The sequence below is a fragment of the Aethalodelphis obliquidens genome, unplaced genomic scaffold, assembly GCF_003676395.1.
Source record: "Aethalodelphis obliquidens isolate GAN/ISIS:26980383/991018 unplaced genomic scaffold, ASM367639v1 scaffold49, whole genome shotgun sequence".
Taxonomy (NCBI): domain Eukaryota; kingdom Metazoa; phylum Chordata; class Mammalia; order Artiodactyla; family Delphinidae; genus Aethalodelphis; species Aethalodelphis obliquidens.
Window position 1 is genome coordinate 14,931,679 of NW_020837993.1, and position 15,371 is coordinate 14,947,049.

Genomic DNA, 15,371 nt, shown 5'->3' on the forward strand with positions numbered 1-15,371 from the left:
GTCACCTGTGACCCCTGCTGGATGACACATGTCCTCCACCTCATTTAAACACACACTGTTGTCATGGCTAGGAGACTTGTTCTGACTCCAGATCAGGGCAGTTAGTTCTCTGCTTCTGTCAGGCTGTATAGTTAAAGGGAAGGCTGTGCTACACTTGGCTTCTAGGCATAATTATGGTGCGTCTTTGCATACCTCACCTCCCTGGCTTTGCAGATGAATTTCTGGCCACCCAGTGATCACCCCCTGGATCCCAGTAGTGGTACTTTCTGTGGAAGCCTTTTCCATCAGACCTGGGAGACCTCGTCTCGTAAGTCCTGGCCAGGACTGTTTGCTCTGTTTTCAGACTGTGGTACAAACATTGCTTGTTGTAGGCAGGTAGGAGGTAAAGCCCTGTGGACATAGAATCATAGTTTCATCGTATATATTTAAGTTGCAAAACAGTCTGTGTGCCCAGAGCTCTGTGGGCATTGTTACACTTTGAAAACAAACAAGTATAGATGTGTATTTCCCAGAACATCTTAATATTTAAAGGAACCCTAAAATATGCAGGTGAGAGGATTGGCTTGCTCTTGAACTGCCTACCAGCAGCTTTGAATTCTAAGCAGTGCAGACACATCAGGCTCAAATCGTCCGTTTGGTAATTCATCCACGCCTTCATCCCTGCACCCCGTCTCCTGGCAACCCCGCTGCTGTACCGTCAGGTAACCGCGGACAGGAAAGTTAAGGAAACTTGAACCAGGCCCTTGGGCTTTCGGCAGCAGGTCTTATTAGAAGGTTTGCAGGAGATGAGGAGTTCGGGGATAGTTTTCCTGCTTTGGCCTCCTCATTTCTCAGCCCCTACTCTGTAACACTTACATGGATCACAGGGAGTTCGCATTAAGTGATGGGGAAACTGCCATCAAGCCTTCATCTCTAGTTGAAGACCCTGACTTTGAAAACTAGATTCTAAAATGCACATTGTCATTTTTGGAAAAAAAATTCTTGTAATTAATTTCTTATGTCAGGTGGTTTACCATACACGTCCTAGATCTACCTGAAGTGCATATAGTCTGCAGCGTGGGTGACCCCAAGGCAGACCACTTCTGTATCGGCCGCCAGATGGGATCTACCACCCAGTTCTGCGACGGCAGAACTGAGAATACAGGCCATGGGAAAGAGGGCAAAGTATCTTCCATCCCCTTCTTGTTTCTACTTCAGGATTTTTAGCAACAAGTCCTCATGCTTAAATTACCGTGTGCTGTGCTCGCTTCAGCAGCACATATACTAAAATTGGAACGATACAGAGAAGATTAGCATGGCCACTGTGCTAGGATGACACGCAAATTCGTGAAGCGTTCCATACTTTTTGTATAACTGATTCACTTTGTTATAAAGCAGAAACTAACACACCATTGTAAAGCAATTATACTCCAATAAAGATGTTAAAAAAAAAATTACTGTGTGCTGCTAGACCAAAGATGAACGGTGGTCATGGAAACATCTTCCCGCCTCTCGGCGTATCCAGGGTGATGAGCACTGTTCTCAGGCACATGGTGCATCTATGTAACTATGAGTGAGTTTGAGGTTTTCCCAAGAAGGAAAGGAAAATGAGCACAAATAAAAATTTCTGAAAGCAAAAATTTAATTACATGTTACCTTGAAGATAGACTTTACCAAAAAAAAACACAAAAAAACAGCCATCTTTATATAAATGTGCCTTTGTTAGCTCACAGCAAATTTGTGGTGAAGTGGATGGAGTTCTTAAGGTTGGTTGCTCATTTGATTTTTCTCGTCTTTAGTTTTAAGAGAAACACCATAATTTTGAGAAAGTCAAAGTGAAATGTGTGTCCTCCATCACTCTGCCATCAGTAATTGTCCCTGGTGCCCTTAGTTCATGGCTCGTCACTCCCACCCTGCTCCCACTAGACTCTTTGTGGGAGGTATGGGCCTTACAGGCTCCCTCCTGTATCCCATCTCTTGGGGATTCCTCCACTGTGACATGTGGCCCCCACCATCCCACACTCAGCTGGGTTCTTTTGGGGGGTGGTCCCACCTCCCTGCCTCCCACCCTCCCATCTGGGGCCTCCCAGGGTGCTCTTACTTAGAGTGCAGACTGTCTCAGTGCTGGAAGCTTCTGCAGGGCTCGGGCTTCAGAGAACACAAGCAGGAATCCTCCCGTGCAGCCATCATGTCTCCCCTCCCCACCATATGGGCCGTCTCCTGTAAGGACCTTATTGCCCACTTGTGGCCTCTCTGCATACCCCCGTCTCACGGCCAGTCAGTGAGCACATCACATCCTCCCAACTGTGACCATCTTCCTGAAACCCAGGAAAGCCTGTGCTGATGTTAGTGCGTGTGGATCCCCCCAGCCTTTAATCCTAAAGCCAAACTCCACCTTCTCCAAGAAACTTCTTCTAAGTTCCCCCAAAGAATAGACAGCATTTGGCATAAAAGTATTATAGATCCAGGCTGGTCACCTGATGGGGGAAAATACTGGCATAAAAATACATGAGTTGTGAATCACTAGTTCCTTATACAAACCGCTTTCTCACCTGGGAAACAGGAGACAAACGGGAGAGTGTTTTGATGAGAGTTGATCGATAAATTGTGCTGAAGTATAGGTATCCCCTACTTTTCGAAAGTTCAGTTTATGCCACTTTGTTTTTACTTTTATTTATTTATTTTTTTGCGTTCACTTTTGCTAACCAAAAGAAATCCAAAGAGGATTTTTGCTTTTATGAAAAAAGGCAAAAAGCAAAAATAGCGTTTGTTTTGCAGCGAGCGGCAATAGAGGCAATGCACACCTCAAAGAGTGACACCACCAAGCTCTTTCTCTGGGAACCACACTCAGCATCTCTGTATCAAGTAGCTTTGAACTGTGTGAGCATCTGTGCTTTATCTAGATTTATTTTTGTGCATCCCTTGCCAGATGTGTTGTAAGGTAATTGCTTCTTCATTTATGCCATTTCAGGTCAGGAAAAGTTTCATAGAAACACTCTGCTTTTGGATAGTGGGGGAAACCTGTCATCCATTTTTGCTCATTTAACCATTAATTTATGCCTAGCTGCTTCATCCAATATTCCCCTAGCACAGTAAGGCCATAGTGAGACCTTGAAGAAAGCAAATGCAACAGTGAGAACAAACCCTAGAACTGGGAAGTAACTTTGCTACCCAGTGGTGACTCATGGTGGTGTTATTTTCATACTGTGAAATGAAGGGCCTTGTTGTGTAGTACAGCATGGGAACCAACAGTTAAATTGGGGGCTGTGTGCTTTCAGCCTGCTGATATATTTGGCACTTGTGAAAGTAAATAGGACACATTTAACTTTCAATATTACTTAAATGGTGATTACTTACTGCCTTTTTTCTTACTGGTATGTTCTACTGTGATCTTCCTCAAAGAAATCATTCAGTCAAACTTTTTTTTTTTTGCAGTATGCGGGCCTCTCACTGTTGTGTCCTCTCCCGTTGCGGAGCACAGGCTCCGGACACGCAGGCTCAGCGGCCATGGCTCACGGGCCTAGCCGCTCCGCGGCATGTGGGATCTTCCAGGACTGGGGCACAGACCCATGTCCCCTGCATCGGCAGGCGGACTCTCAACCACTGCGCCACCAGGGAAGCCCCAGTCGAACTTTTTACCTTCACTTCCACTATAGTTAGAAAATTTGTGAGGACATCATTTCAGAGTCCCAACTGGCACCAACGAAAGTGTTTTTCTCTTTAAAATATTTGGTTAATTAGGACTTCATTTAAAACCATCACCCTACAAGGAATGTTTGACCATCGCCAGAATCTCAAAGCATTCATCCATTCAGCCAGCAAAGCCAGCTTGACCTGTGGGAGGCCGGGCCACGGGCAGGGTGAGGGGATGGGCGGCCTGAAGGCCAGTGTGCACCCTGTGCGTGTGGCCTGGTGGAGTGGGTGAGGAGGCCTGCGGGCAGGCTGCCTGCCCACCCTCCCTGGTGAAGGTGCTCAGAGCCTGGGCATCTGGTCCCCTTGAGCGTTCAGAGGCGCTCAGCGGAGGAGAGAAGATGGCATTCAGGCTGATTCTTGAAATATGTGAAGATTCCACCGCATGAAGAAATGAGTGAAGGGTGTCTTCCTGATCTCACACCCAAGGTGGCCGTTCTTTGAAAGTCCTGAGCACTTCTCCTTTGCCCGTCTTTTGTTGCTCCTGAAAAGCTGAGCTCCCAGCTGAGGTGGAGGCAGTCTGTGTGATGGAGACATGGGTGCCTTGAAGGGTAGGCTGTGGTCAGAACTGGGCCATTTAGATGCACTGGAGAAAACACATGCCTGCCCTTAATTTCTCCTGCTTTGGGGTCAGGGAGCATTCATGGTGGAGGGAGAGCAGAAGGTGTGTCAGGGCGGCTGTTTCTTCTGTATTAATTAGAAGACAGTTATGTTTAGCAGTTTGCAGTTGCTTCTTCTCAAAGCAATATAAGGGGCTTTTCTAAGAATTAAGATAAATGTCTTGGGAAGACTATTCGAAATAACTAGCAGATGTGCTTTTCATCTTTGATTCTGAAATACCTTTTCCTCCAGACTCTGGGAATTATGGGAATTTCACATTTTCTTTTTAGTAAAGGTAGAAACTTGTTTTCATGAAGCAAATTATGAAATGTTTGCCAATTCCTAGAACTAGGTGAGTTTTGGGAAGGAAAATAGTCCAGCCTTCCTTTTTGAACCCATGGATTTAGAATTTCCTTGTGTTCTGCCCCTAGAAGGGACACATAAGCCTCCAACCTGTGGGCCCAGGTGGTGCTAGAGTGGACACAACCCACGGGTGTTGAGCTACAAGACTTCGACTTTTATCTGGAACTTTCTTACATGTTCATGCATTATTTTCCAGTCAAAATCTGTAAATAGCCAGCTGTTCGAACTCAAACATAGCACAAAAATATGTATTAAGTGTGATGCAGGGGGTGGGCCCACTTTTTGGTGAATGCTACTATTGAAACATTGATTATGATAAAAGACTTTCTGTTTCTTAATGAGGCAGCCTCTCTTTTCCTGGATCCGGACCCTTGTACAGCAGGAGGAACTCAAGGTGGTAAAGCAGGGGCCCTGAGGCCAGTGTGTGCTGGGCCTGGTGGATTCCATCTGCCCTGTGGGTCCTAGGGACTCAACCAGTCATTCTAAACTAGCTGGAGAGGCATCGCTGAGCGGGTATCCAGCAGGGTCCTGTGGGCCTGTGTGTAGATGTGGAGGTTGGTTCTCTCAGAACCTTCTCCCGCATCACCATTAGCTTGCCACACCTCCTGCGTGTGCCTTATAAGATTTCAAAAGAGGGTTTTAACTTTTCCTCCATTCCCACCTTTCTGTTTTCCAAACCCAGGATGTATTACAATTTGAGCAAATCTAAAAAGCCAATACTTAAAATTCCTGATATTTTTATAATATTTTATACTTCTAAAGGAAATACCACCTAATATTATTCATTCAGCTGTTTAACAAACATTTATTTGACTCTATATATTTAATATTCAAAGGTGCATGCTGGATAAAATTGGTTTGATTCCCAGGACAGTTCTGAGAGGTGACTCGCCTGTGTCATTAGCCACGTTTTCCAGACAAGATGACTTACGTTCATGTTCCTAGTAGTTAGGTGGCTTATCCAGGCACACTAAGTGGATGCCGGAGGCTGATTGAACATGTCTATCTTTTTAGATCTCAGGCTCTTTCTACTTGACCTCCACGTGTGTCAGTTGTCCTTGATGTGTATATCTGTGTGTACCCATCCATGTGTACGTGTGTGCACCCCCCCACACCTACAGACATACCGCACACACTCATGTGCATACACCACACACACACGCCTCCCACTCGCACACATCTTGTGGCAGGGCAGTGTGCAGACAGAGCAGCAGTGTGGGTGGTACTGAGGCGTACTCAAGCCCACGTCTGGCAGATCTGTGGCTCCCAGTCTACGCTCGCAGAAGCCAAGGCCTCTGGAGGTTTGGGAATTGCCCAGCTTGGTCCAGACTGAGTGAGGTTCATTCTTGGGCTTTCTGAATTCACTGTTGGGTTTAGCAGGTGCTGCTGGTGTGTCCACTGTGGGCTATCTTGGCCTTACAAGCAGGATGGCAGCACTTCGGAACCTGAGGGTCACATCCTTATGGAACAGGTGCTAGTGACAAGGGCCCTTGGGAATGGGGACTGGACTTTGCCCGCCAGGGGTTAGAACGGCAGTGGCCAAACCCTGGTTCCCACGGACTAATTAAGGCAGAGCAGCTCGGGCTGCTTGTGTAGGTTCCATCACTCTCTTTAAAGAACTCTCCATGGTGGGTGAGTTGCTCTAGTGATGCAGTCCTTGTGTCTGAGAAGCAGAGAGGAAACTTGCAGATGCCCAGAGGGCATGAGGGCATCACAGGCCCCCTTGCTCCCTGTCGTGCCTCGTTCCTTAGCATGTAGCCCAGCAGAACCAACAGACACTGGATGAATGAATGAGTGAGTGAATGAAAGGAAGAAGGTGCCCAGCAGGTCACGAGTAATCCAGGGGTCCTAGGGGACTGCATGGCAGATGTGCCTGAGGGATGGTAAGTGGGGACCCAGCACAGGCCACAGAGTCACAACCTGACCACCTTCCCACGAACCATTGTCTCCCCTCAGACCCTAGGCTGCTGTGTCCAGGGTCAGAGGGGGATGTGTCCCTGTGGCCGGGTCTTGCCTTGTTTCAGGAATCGTCCCCCCTCACAAGGGTCCCTTGGCCATGAGGGCACCAGGTGGGAGCTGACTTCAGGACACATCACACTGAATATTGGCCACACTCTCCTCACATATAAAATGCACTTTTACCTGATTTCTGCTCATGATTTGTTTTAGGCAGCATAATGGTCCTCCAAAGACGTCCACCTCCTAATACTCAGAACCTGGGAGTATTTTCATGGAAAAGCACAGTTAAGGTGGCTCATCAGATGACCTTAAGATAAAGAGATTATCTTGGCTTTTCTAGGTGGGCCCATTATAATCCCAGGGATCCTAAGGTGGAAGAAAAAAAATCAGGAGAGAGCCAGAGAGTTGGAGCTCAGTGAGAGAGGCCTGACGCAACGTTGGCCTTGAAGGTGGAGGAGGGGGCTGGCCTTGGAAACTGGAAAAGGCAGGGAGACGGGTTTGCCCCTGGAGCCCCCAGAAAGGGATGCGGCCCTGCTGACACCTAGATTTTAGCTCAGTGAGGCCAATGTTGGGATTCTGACCCCCAGGACTATAACATGATAAATTTGTGTGGCTTTAAGCTTCGCTCGTGGTAATCTGTTACTGCTGCCAGAGGGAGCTGGTCCATAGTCCCAGACTCTGACTCAGTGCATCCACGTGGCCCCAGCTTCAGTGAGGGAGCCTTGTGGGTCTGAGAGAAGTTGCCTCCATATTTCCCAGCCTGGTGGTTTCAGTTTTCAAGGAGGAAAGCCCAGCTCCGTGTTGCGACGTTAAAACAACACGGTCTGTACTGCAGAGACAGGCATATGCAACGTCTCCATGGTGCACTTTGCCCAATTTCTGTCCTGTTCTCAGAAGACAAGCATCCAGTTGGAGAGTTCCCAAGTAAGTCTTGGCCCAAAAGCAACATTTTACTGACTTGAAACAGGAAAATAATTTTTAAAGTCTCCCTGGTGAACAAAGATGGCTTTGTGTGTGGTACTAGCCTGAGTCGGCCACGTGCCCCCCCGTCATGTGGAGCACGTGTTCCCTGTGTTGGTATAAAAATGTGCATGAGATCCTTCCCTTTGGAACACAGGGAGATTCTCAGCCTTTGGCCCAAGGCAAGTGGTACTGCTCGCCAGTAACGGAGATATACTGCCACGTGGCCTCTGTGTTCTGTCAGGCATGTTGGGTTCAGAGATTAGCAAGGAGGGGTCCCCATGGGGGCCCGAGGTGCCCCTCCCACCTGGTGGTGCAAAAGGACAGTAGCCTGTTGAGCAGTAGGTGCAGAAGGGGCAGGGGCAAGGTGCTTTATAGAGCGGAAAGGTGTGATTTCCTTAAAAGCAAGCTGTTCCACGCCAGGTTGAACCATTTTCAAAATGAGCACATTGAGGCCTGATGATTGGGGAACTAAGGGTGAGAGGTGTTGGCTGTCTGGGAGGTGAGTACGAGTCAGCATTCCAAAGCTCCGTGGTGGCACCTTCCCCCAGAGACTCTCACCCAAGACCCCGTCACAGCAGCCCTGAGTACACAGCCAAGCTCATCTCTGCACCCATTCCCTACCCCCACGGTACAAGCATTGTCACTGTTATCCCCACTCTGCAGATGGGGACACAGGCTCAGACACACGCCTGGCAGCACAGCTTGGAAGTGCTGACCCTGGGGTTGAACCCGGGGCCTGGGGAGCTGCTGTTCTGACTTGAAACAGGAAAATGATTTTTTATTTTCCTCACATCCCAATGTGTAGGACAGTGTGAGGGCAGTACATGTGGCTGGTTCCCCAAAGCATCTCTGTCCCCCTGGGGTCATGGCACACACTGGACTGCCTTCCCCAGCTGAGGAGAGACTGTCACTCCAAAGAGTTTTCTTTTGTTCAAGTTAGTTACCTAAGAGGAGATACATTTTCCTTTCACCCAGAATGACGCCCCAAACTCTCCTCTGTAAGGGGGACAGCATGAGGATAGTGCTGTCACTAAAGTTATTCAAATACTGGTGTTAGATTAAATGTGTGGACTTTATTTCTATATAAGCACATAGGCTCTGCTGTTGTTGAAATACTAGGAATAAAATAAAACTAAAAAATAAGGTGAGAAATAGATGTTAAAAAAATTAGCCATGTATTGGTATTTGAAATAAAGTGAATTTTATTAGGATGGGTAGGAAGCCTCCCGAATGTTCCAGAGTGGGCTGCCTGACACACTTTCTATGCTACCCTAGATCAGTTTGCATTGTTGGGGGGTCCAGATGAAAGCCCTTTATGGGCGTGTCCAGTGCGGGTGGCAGCCAGAGCAGCCGAATCGGGTTTTGTCACCATGATCTGAGGACTGTTCTCTTGTTGGGTGTTTGTCATCCAGCCCCGGTGGCCCAGGAGACCTGGAAGCTGTCTCACCAGACTGGGATCACATATTGCAGGAAGTAAAAAAGCCTTTTTTCTCCTGCTGATTGGAATCTTCTCGCTGTTCTGTGCTGCCCTCCTTGTACCCTTGGCCTTGCTGCGGGATGTCCACAGATGCGGGCGGCAGGTCGGCCCCTCTTCATGCCAGTGACCTGCTCAGAGGTGTGTCCTGGGCCTGGGGTGCCTGTCCCAGCTTTCCTGGCAGCAGGGGGATTCCTTGTGCCACTGAGGAGCCTAATATACACAGGTGTGTGTTTTGTGAATTCTTTTCTGAAAGATAACCTTTCCAAGTTACTAAAGTTTCAAGAGCCACTGAAAGAGTGAGAGGCCTTTTCAAGGCGAGTTTGAATTACTGCTGCTGCCATTTCCACCCAGGGGGCATTGTCCTGAGGCCCAGTTGGCCCATCCCAGGGGGCAGCAGGCAAGTTCCAGGCAGAGGACACCTGTCCAGGTCACTTGTGGTTGCAGCCATGCCCAGGATGCCTGCCTGACCACAGGGGCACATCCCCAGTGGAAAGAACCGGAGCGGTCCGAAGAAGGGAGAGTGCTCTCTGATGTCGGCCAGACTCAGCTTGTGCAGGAACAAAGGCTCCCTGGCCAGCTCCCTGCTATGGGAACCCCCGTGTGCTGACCCTGGCTGTGTGTGCACACAGGATCATGACAGAGTTGTGGGTGAAAGAGACTGTGACACTCAGCACCTGTGCTTTGGCTGTGAAACAAACCCTTTTCACAGGTCAAATTTTTCCCAGCGGATTTCATGACACACTACGTCAGTTAAGGAATAAAATGTCTCAAGAAATATTTCCAGGCAGTAATTTTAGTGCTGGTACCTACCTGGCAGTCTTTGGGAAAATAAGTATTACTATTAATAGTGGTAAAGATAATAACATATTGCTAAAACCAAAATCAGGAATCAAATTCAACGGTATTTAGATTGTTAGAGGCATAAGCAGAAACCCAAAAACATTAAAAAAATTTTTGTTCCTATTTACAAGCACTTTCAACCCCAAATCACTGAAGTGGATTGACGAAAGAGTCTGTCTCTCCCTCATCTCAAGAAGCTACGTTGAAATCCCAAAGTCGTCATTGTTACGGGTTTAGAATTGGGTCAGGGGTGACCAGTCGGCAGGCCTTCCCGCAGTGGGGCCTGTGTGACAGTCACGTCTATGGCACCCAGGCCTCATGAGGTGGGCTCCGCAGTATGACGGCGATTTGGTGCTGGGATGGTGGGAACCCCTGGCTGATTCAGTTCCTCCGAAGCGGTGTGCTTCTTAACTTTGCACATTTGTGTAGCGACAAAAGATTCTTTGAATGTAACTTACTGTAACCTGCTTGATTCCCCCAAGAAGAAAAAGAAATTTTTTTTTCTAAATAAAGATAGGCGAAAACATCTATAATTTAGCCATTCCCATTTCTTAGCATTTTTGCCCCCAATAATCTAAAATCGGAAAGCATGGGTTACATTCGTAGACGTAGAAGGCCTTCCTTCTATGCGTGTTTTTGGAGCAGCTCTCCTCTCTTCCAGCTGTGAGTCAGGGCATAGGTTTAACCCCCTCTGGTCCTCAGCATCTTCATCCTTAAAGTGGGAGTGGTACGGCACTCCCTCACAGGGCACTGCAAACATGACTGGTGACAGTGATTCTGCGGTGGCCTGTGGGGTCTGGCAGCCGTGGCACAAGGAGAAGGGGACCATCAACAGCATGGCCGAACTCACCATGTCTTTACCCAAGAAGGGGGTTAAGTCAGTTCTGAATTCCAGCATTGTTGACCGTTCTCAGAAAATTATTGGGTGAAATCAGTTTCCTGAGGTTACTGTTGCCGTTACTGCTTTACTGGAGAAAATTGGGATTGGACTCCCAAGCTGTGAATTCCAGAGGTGTCTTACGTCCCCACACAAACTGCTTCAAAAGAAATCATGTCGCCAGAGCATAGTTTGATCCATATTTTAACATCCCTTCCGTTCCAGGGGCTGAATCTTCTGAAGGACAGGGCTTGTTTGACGTCGTTCACCGTGCTTGTCATGACTGAGGGACATTTGCAATAAATCAGTTATGGAGAAATGTTATTGCGGTGAATTTTTTAGAGAACTTTACATAGAGAATAGGTTGCATGCGTGATTCCTCATTCTGGTTGGCCAGGAGGAACCCAGCGTGGATTAGTCAGAGAGTGACCCAAAGGTCAGTGCTTTTCAGTGAGCCTCGGGAAGACTCCTGGTAGTGCAGTGGGAGCAGACCATCACCCCCACCGAGTGGGAAAATCCGTCTACTTCTCTGGCCCTTAGTCCCCTCAGAATGTCAAATGAGAGGAAGGGACCTTGTCATCAATGAAGCCTTCTCACTTTCAAAATTCAGATTCAGAGGAAGCAGGGGGCTCTGGGGAAATGGGGGCCTGAACCTTTCTCCTCTCCAGCCTGCATGCTGGAGCAGTGGCCACAGGTCTCTGTACATCTGGACTGACCTTGGTCCATCTGGGTCTGTACAGAGCACTGGCTCAGGCTCCTGCATAGGCCACAGGCACTCGGAGAACAGCACTGGGGTGGGTGCCACAAAGGAGAGTGTCTTGGAGAAAGCCTGGGCCTGCAGAGGGCTGTGGGCCTTCAGTGGGGAAGGTGGCCGTTGGTGCATGCAAGGGTGACCTGACACTCTGGCCTCCGGGGTGCTTTTCATTTGCCCCTGAGGCTGGGAGAGGCTGCCAGTGGGAGCCCGGATGAACTTCATGCTCACTGCTCTCTTGGGGGCCGCTTCACTTTCCGTAAGGCGGGCACCTGCCATCATTTTAGAAAGCAGAGCTAACCAAGCAGAGCTAACCAAACGTGCTAACCAAGAATAGTAACCATTCCTTCAAAGGGGCCTGGCCACCAGGGAAAGGAAAATGGTTTAAGCAGAGAGAACTCATGCCCAGAGAAACAGCTGCTGAGGAAGGCTTGGGACCATAAAGAATGACTCACAGTAACTCAGGGAGCAGTGAGCACCCAGAGGGGAAGTGGGGGGGATAGTGCTGAAAACAGGAACAAATACTATAAAATACCTAGGAGTGAATTGAACAAGAAGGGCTCAAAACCTGCATGAAGAAAACTGCAGTATCTCTTTGAAGGATGTAAGCCAGCAGGAGGCTTCCTGTGGCTGTGGGTGGGAGAGTGAGTTCTCCAAGAAGAGGGTGCATGTGTTTCTGTGGTTCTGCCTGCAAGGTTCTCTTGGAATTGAATAAAATGGCCTTAGAGTTTATAATGCCCCAGTATAGCCAAGACATTTTTGAAAAGATCAAACAGGAGGGACTTTTCGTACAGTTAGTGGAACCAGGGCTGCAGCATGAAGTTGACTGTGACTCGCAGGGGTGCAGAGGTGGCAGCAGGAAGCACCCCGTGTCACCCAGAGTGCCAGCCGGGGCCCTGCTAGGGGGCTGCCTCCACCCGGGGTTGGGGGCTCCCAGTGATGGGGCTGATCCAGCACACTGTGCAGTGGATCCCAGGGTCAGAGTGTGGACATGGAGAAAGACATGATAAACCCCAAATACATGATATTATATATGAGAATTTTAGAGTGGGTACTTAAGTTCCGTGGGGAAAGGATTATTTAATAAACAGTGTTTATACAATTGGCTGTCTGGAGGAAACAGCCTTGGACCCTCAGGTTGTACTATATAAAAATGAATATCAGTTCATTTGAACACTTGAATACTAAAAAAGAAAAGAATGCTGCACTCCCCAACAAAAAACAAAGAAGTAAACGTCCAGTCTAGGGGCACAGGGGACTTTCTTAGCCAGGCCTAGAAAACTCACACATATTTAACTATAGAAAAATTTAAAACTGTTATATGACAAAAATATACTATAAGCAAACATTAAAAAACATAATTCTTTAGAGAAAATATTTTCAAGGTAAAATAAATAGGATTAATATTTTTAATATAAAAGCTCTCACAAATTAAGTTGTCCAGAAGGAAGTAAACAATACGATAGGAAAAACAGTGGGAAAATAGGCAGTTTATTCCCAGAAGAACAGGTTAAATGGCCTGGGAGTCAGGCAGGAGCAATAAAAAGGTAAGGTGTCCTGTCTGCCTATCAGGTGGCAAGGAGAGAAAAGAAAGAAGCACTTACTGTTTGCAGAAACAGGGCGGGCAGGTACTCTTAGGTACCAAAGGAGAAGTATGTATTGTTGCAGCCACTTAGGAAAAATTGTTAAAAACACAAGACCTCTCCCAGCTTTAAGGCATTGCCTGAAATGTGAGTCATCCTGCCTGTTTCATGAGAATGTCATACCAACCAGTGAATGTAGAAGAAATTAACTTGAAAACTCTAAAAGTGCCCCCAAAGTGTTTTACATGCTTTACAAATGGGCAGTACTATTATTGGGATAAAGAGTCTGATCCCCGCATCCTGATCTCTGGTGAGCTATTTTGAGACTGTCCCATGAAACTCAGAAAAGACTGCTGTAGAAATGATTTGTCCAAAAACAAAAGTTTTATAACTCACCAAGAGGTTTCTAATTGGTCATGTTCCTTTAGGTGTCATTTTGCTGTCACAAGCTAGTACAGCTCCTGGGGAAAATTCCTTTCTTCTGGGTATGCAGTGTGGCATTGCAGTGAATAATTGTGTGGTCCCAGCATAGTCCAGTGGGGGCTGGGAAAGTCAGCATCCAATCTTCATTCTAAAGAAGACAGAGGCCCTGTAATCCGGGGCAAGTACCGCCAGCATGCTCTGATGTTTAGTATGAGATTCCGAATCCATTAGCGTGTCTCACCGAAGGAGCGGCTGTTTCAGTTTAGGGTGGAAAGGAGACACATTCTGGACGTTATGCAACAGATTTGGGTCTGGTGCCTGCTGCAGATTTTGCCATTTCTGTTTCAGTGCTGAGTTAGTTCTCACCCACATAATTTTTAAAATATGTTGTTTCTGTAAAGGTTACTTAATAACCCACGTTCCTGAATGTCCATCCTGGGTGCTATGAAGTGGTGGTCCTCCACCTGGAGCGACTTTGCCCCCAGGAGGAACTTGGCTGGTAGGATTTGTGGGGAGGGGCTACTGCCCCTCTTGGGTGGGGGCTTGGTGCTGCCCAAGTCCCACAGTGCAGATAGCCCTCTGCAAAAAAAACGATCTGGCCCCAACGGTGCTGAGGCTGAGAAACCCTGCTTTAAAGCCATTATCTCTCTCATTCTGGGCTTTTCCCTTCTTTGCCTGTTGTGTAATTGCTAGGGACCAGGGTTCTTGGCGTCCTTAATCAATATAGAAATTGATCATAGAAATTGATCAGAGGCCAGACAAGAAATTCAGGCAAGGCTTTATTGGGACTCCTGATGCAGCAGGAGGGAGCTAAAACAAGTAACAGATTCCCTTGTTTGCTCCCTGAGGGGAGGGTTGAGCTGATTCCTTATATGGGGTGAGGGTGGGGGTGTGTCCAGGGGTCGGGCCGGAGGGGTGGCTTAGGTGATCTGCCCACCCCCTTGGTGGTGGTGTGTGCAGGGGGCATGCGCAGCACCCTGCTGTTGCTCCCGACCCCCTGTTTTTGTTCCCGGCTCTTCAAAAGTGGCAGTTGGGTTTTTTGGTCTCTGTATCTTGTTGTCCAGAATTTGCCCCAACTGTACATACATGCAGTTATTTTTAGTTCATTATAGTTTCTTTGTATTTTGTAGCTAGAGGAGAGGTTTGTCCAGGTGCAGGCATCGCAGCACTGCAGCAAAGGGTCCCAGGTCCCAGGCCTGTCTCATGAGTGTATATTAAATTTGGGGTAGTTTCAGAGTCTTGATGGGTCTTTTTAAAATGTTGTGAAAATTGTCCATCTCTGTCTCTCACTCTCTTCATCCCCACATACTCCTTCATTTGTCCACCATCTGAATAATGAATCCATGAAGGGTTTTCTCATCCCTAAGGCATCAGGCCTTGCCACAATGATTATTCCACGAGATTCTTGGATCTCTTGCTGCCACATTCCCATTTAGGGCTTGCCTCTCACTGAATCCTGTTTTCTCATTTGTGCTGTTTGCTTAAAAAAGCTTAAAAAAGTGTTGAGCAGCTCTCCCCTTCCAGGGCCAAAGGAGTACTTCACTCGGGCCATGCTTGGGAGGCCTGAGTCTAGTCGGTTTGCGTGTTTCCTGAGTTCTCTGGGCTTCTCTTTTTCTTAAAAATGTGTTTTGTGGATCTTTCTAGATACTTTATGTTTGACCCTACCTCGATCTTGAACCATTTGGAGGAAAGCACATGCATTCAACTGCATGCATCCCGATATTTCTGGCCAACTTTTTTTCTGTTTAGTAAATGAAGCAGGACTTTACTTGGAGCTTGCCTTTCTTATCCAGGGGATGTTTTACCAACAGGAGATGTGATAAACTGACAGGTAGACCTGAAGCAATTTTATGTTTGGAAAGAGCT

At 47.5% G+C, this 15,371-nt stretch overlaps 1 protein-coding gene and 1 non-coding gene across 2 annotated transcripts in view; both read left to right on the plus strand.

Moving 5' to 3' along the window:
• ATP10A (ATPase phospholipid transporting 10A (putative)) overlaps window positions 1-15,371 on the plus strand; it is a 175,285-nt gene that overhangs the window by 49,584 nt on the left and 110,330 nt on the right.
• Window positions 1,240-1,346, plus strand: LOC113607675 (U6 spliceosomal RNA). The gene has a single exon (XR_003428027.1). It is a non-coding gene; the product is annotated as a U6 spliceosomal RNA (small nuclear RNA).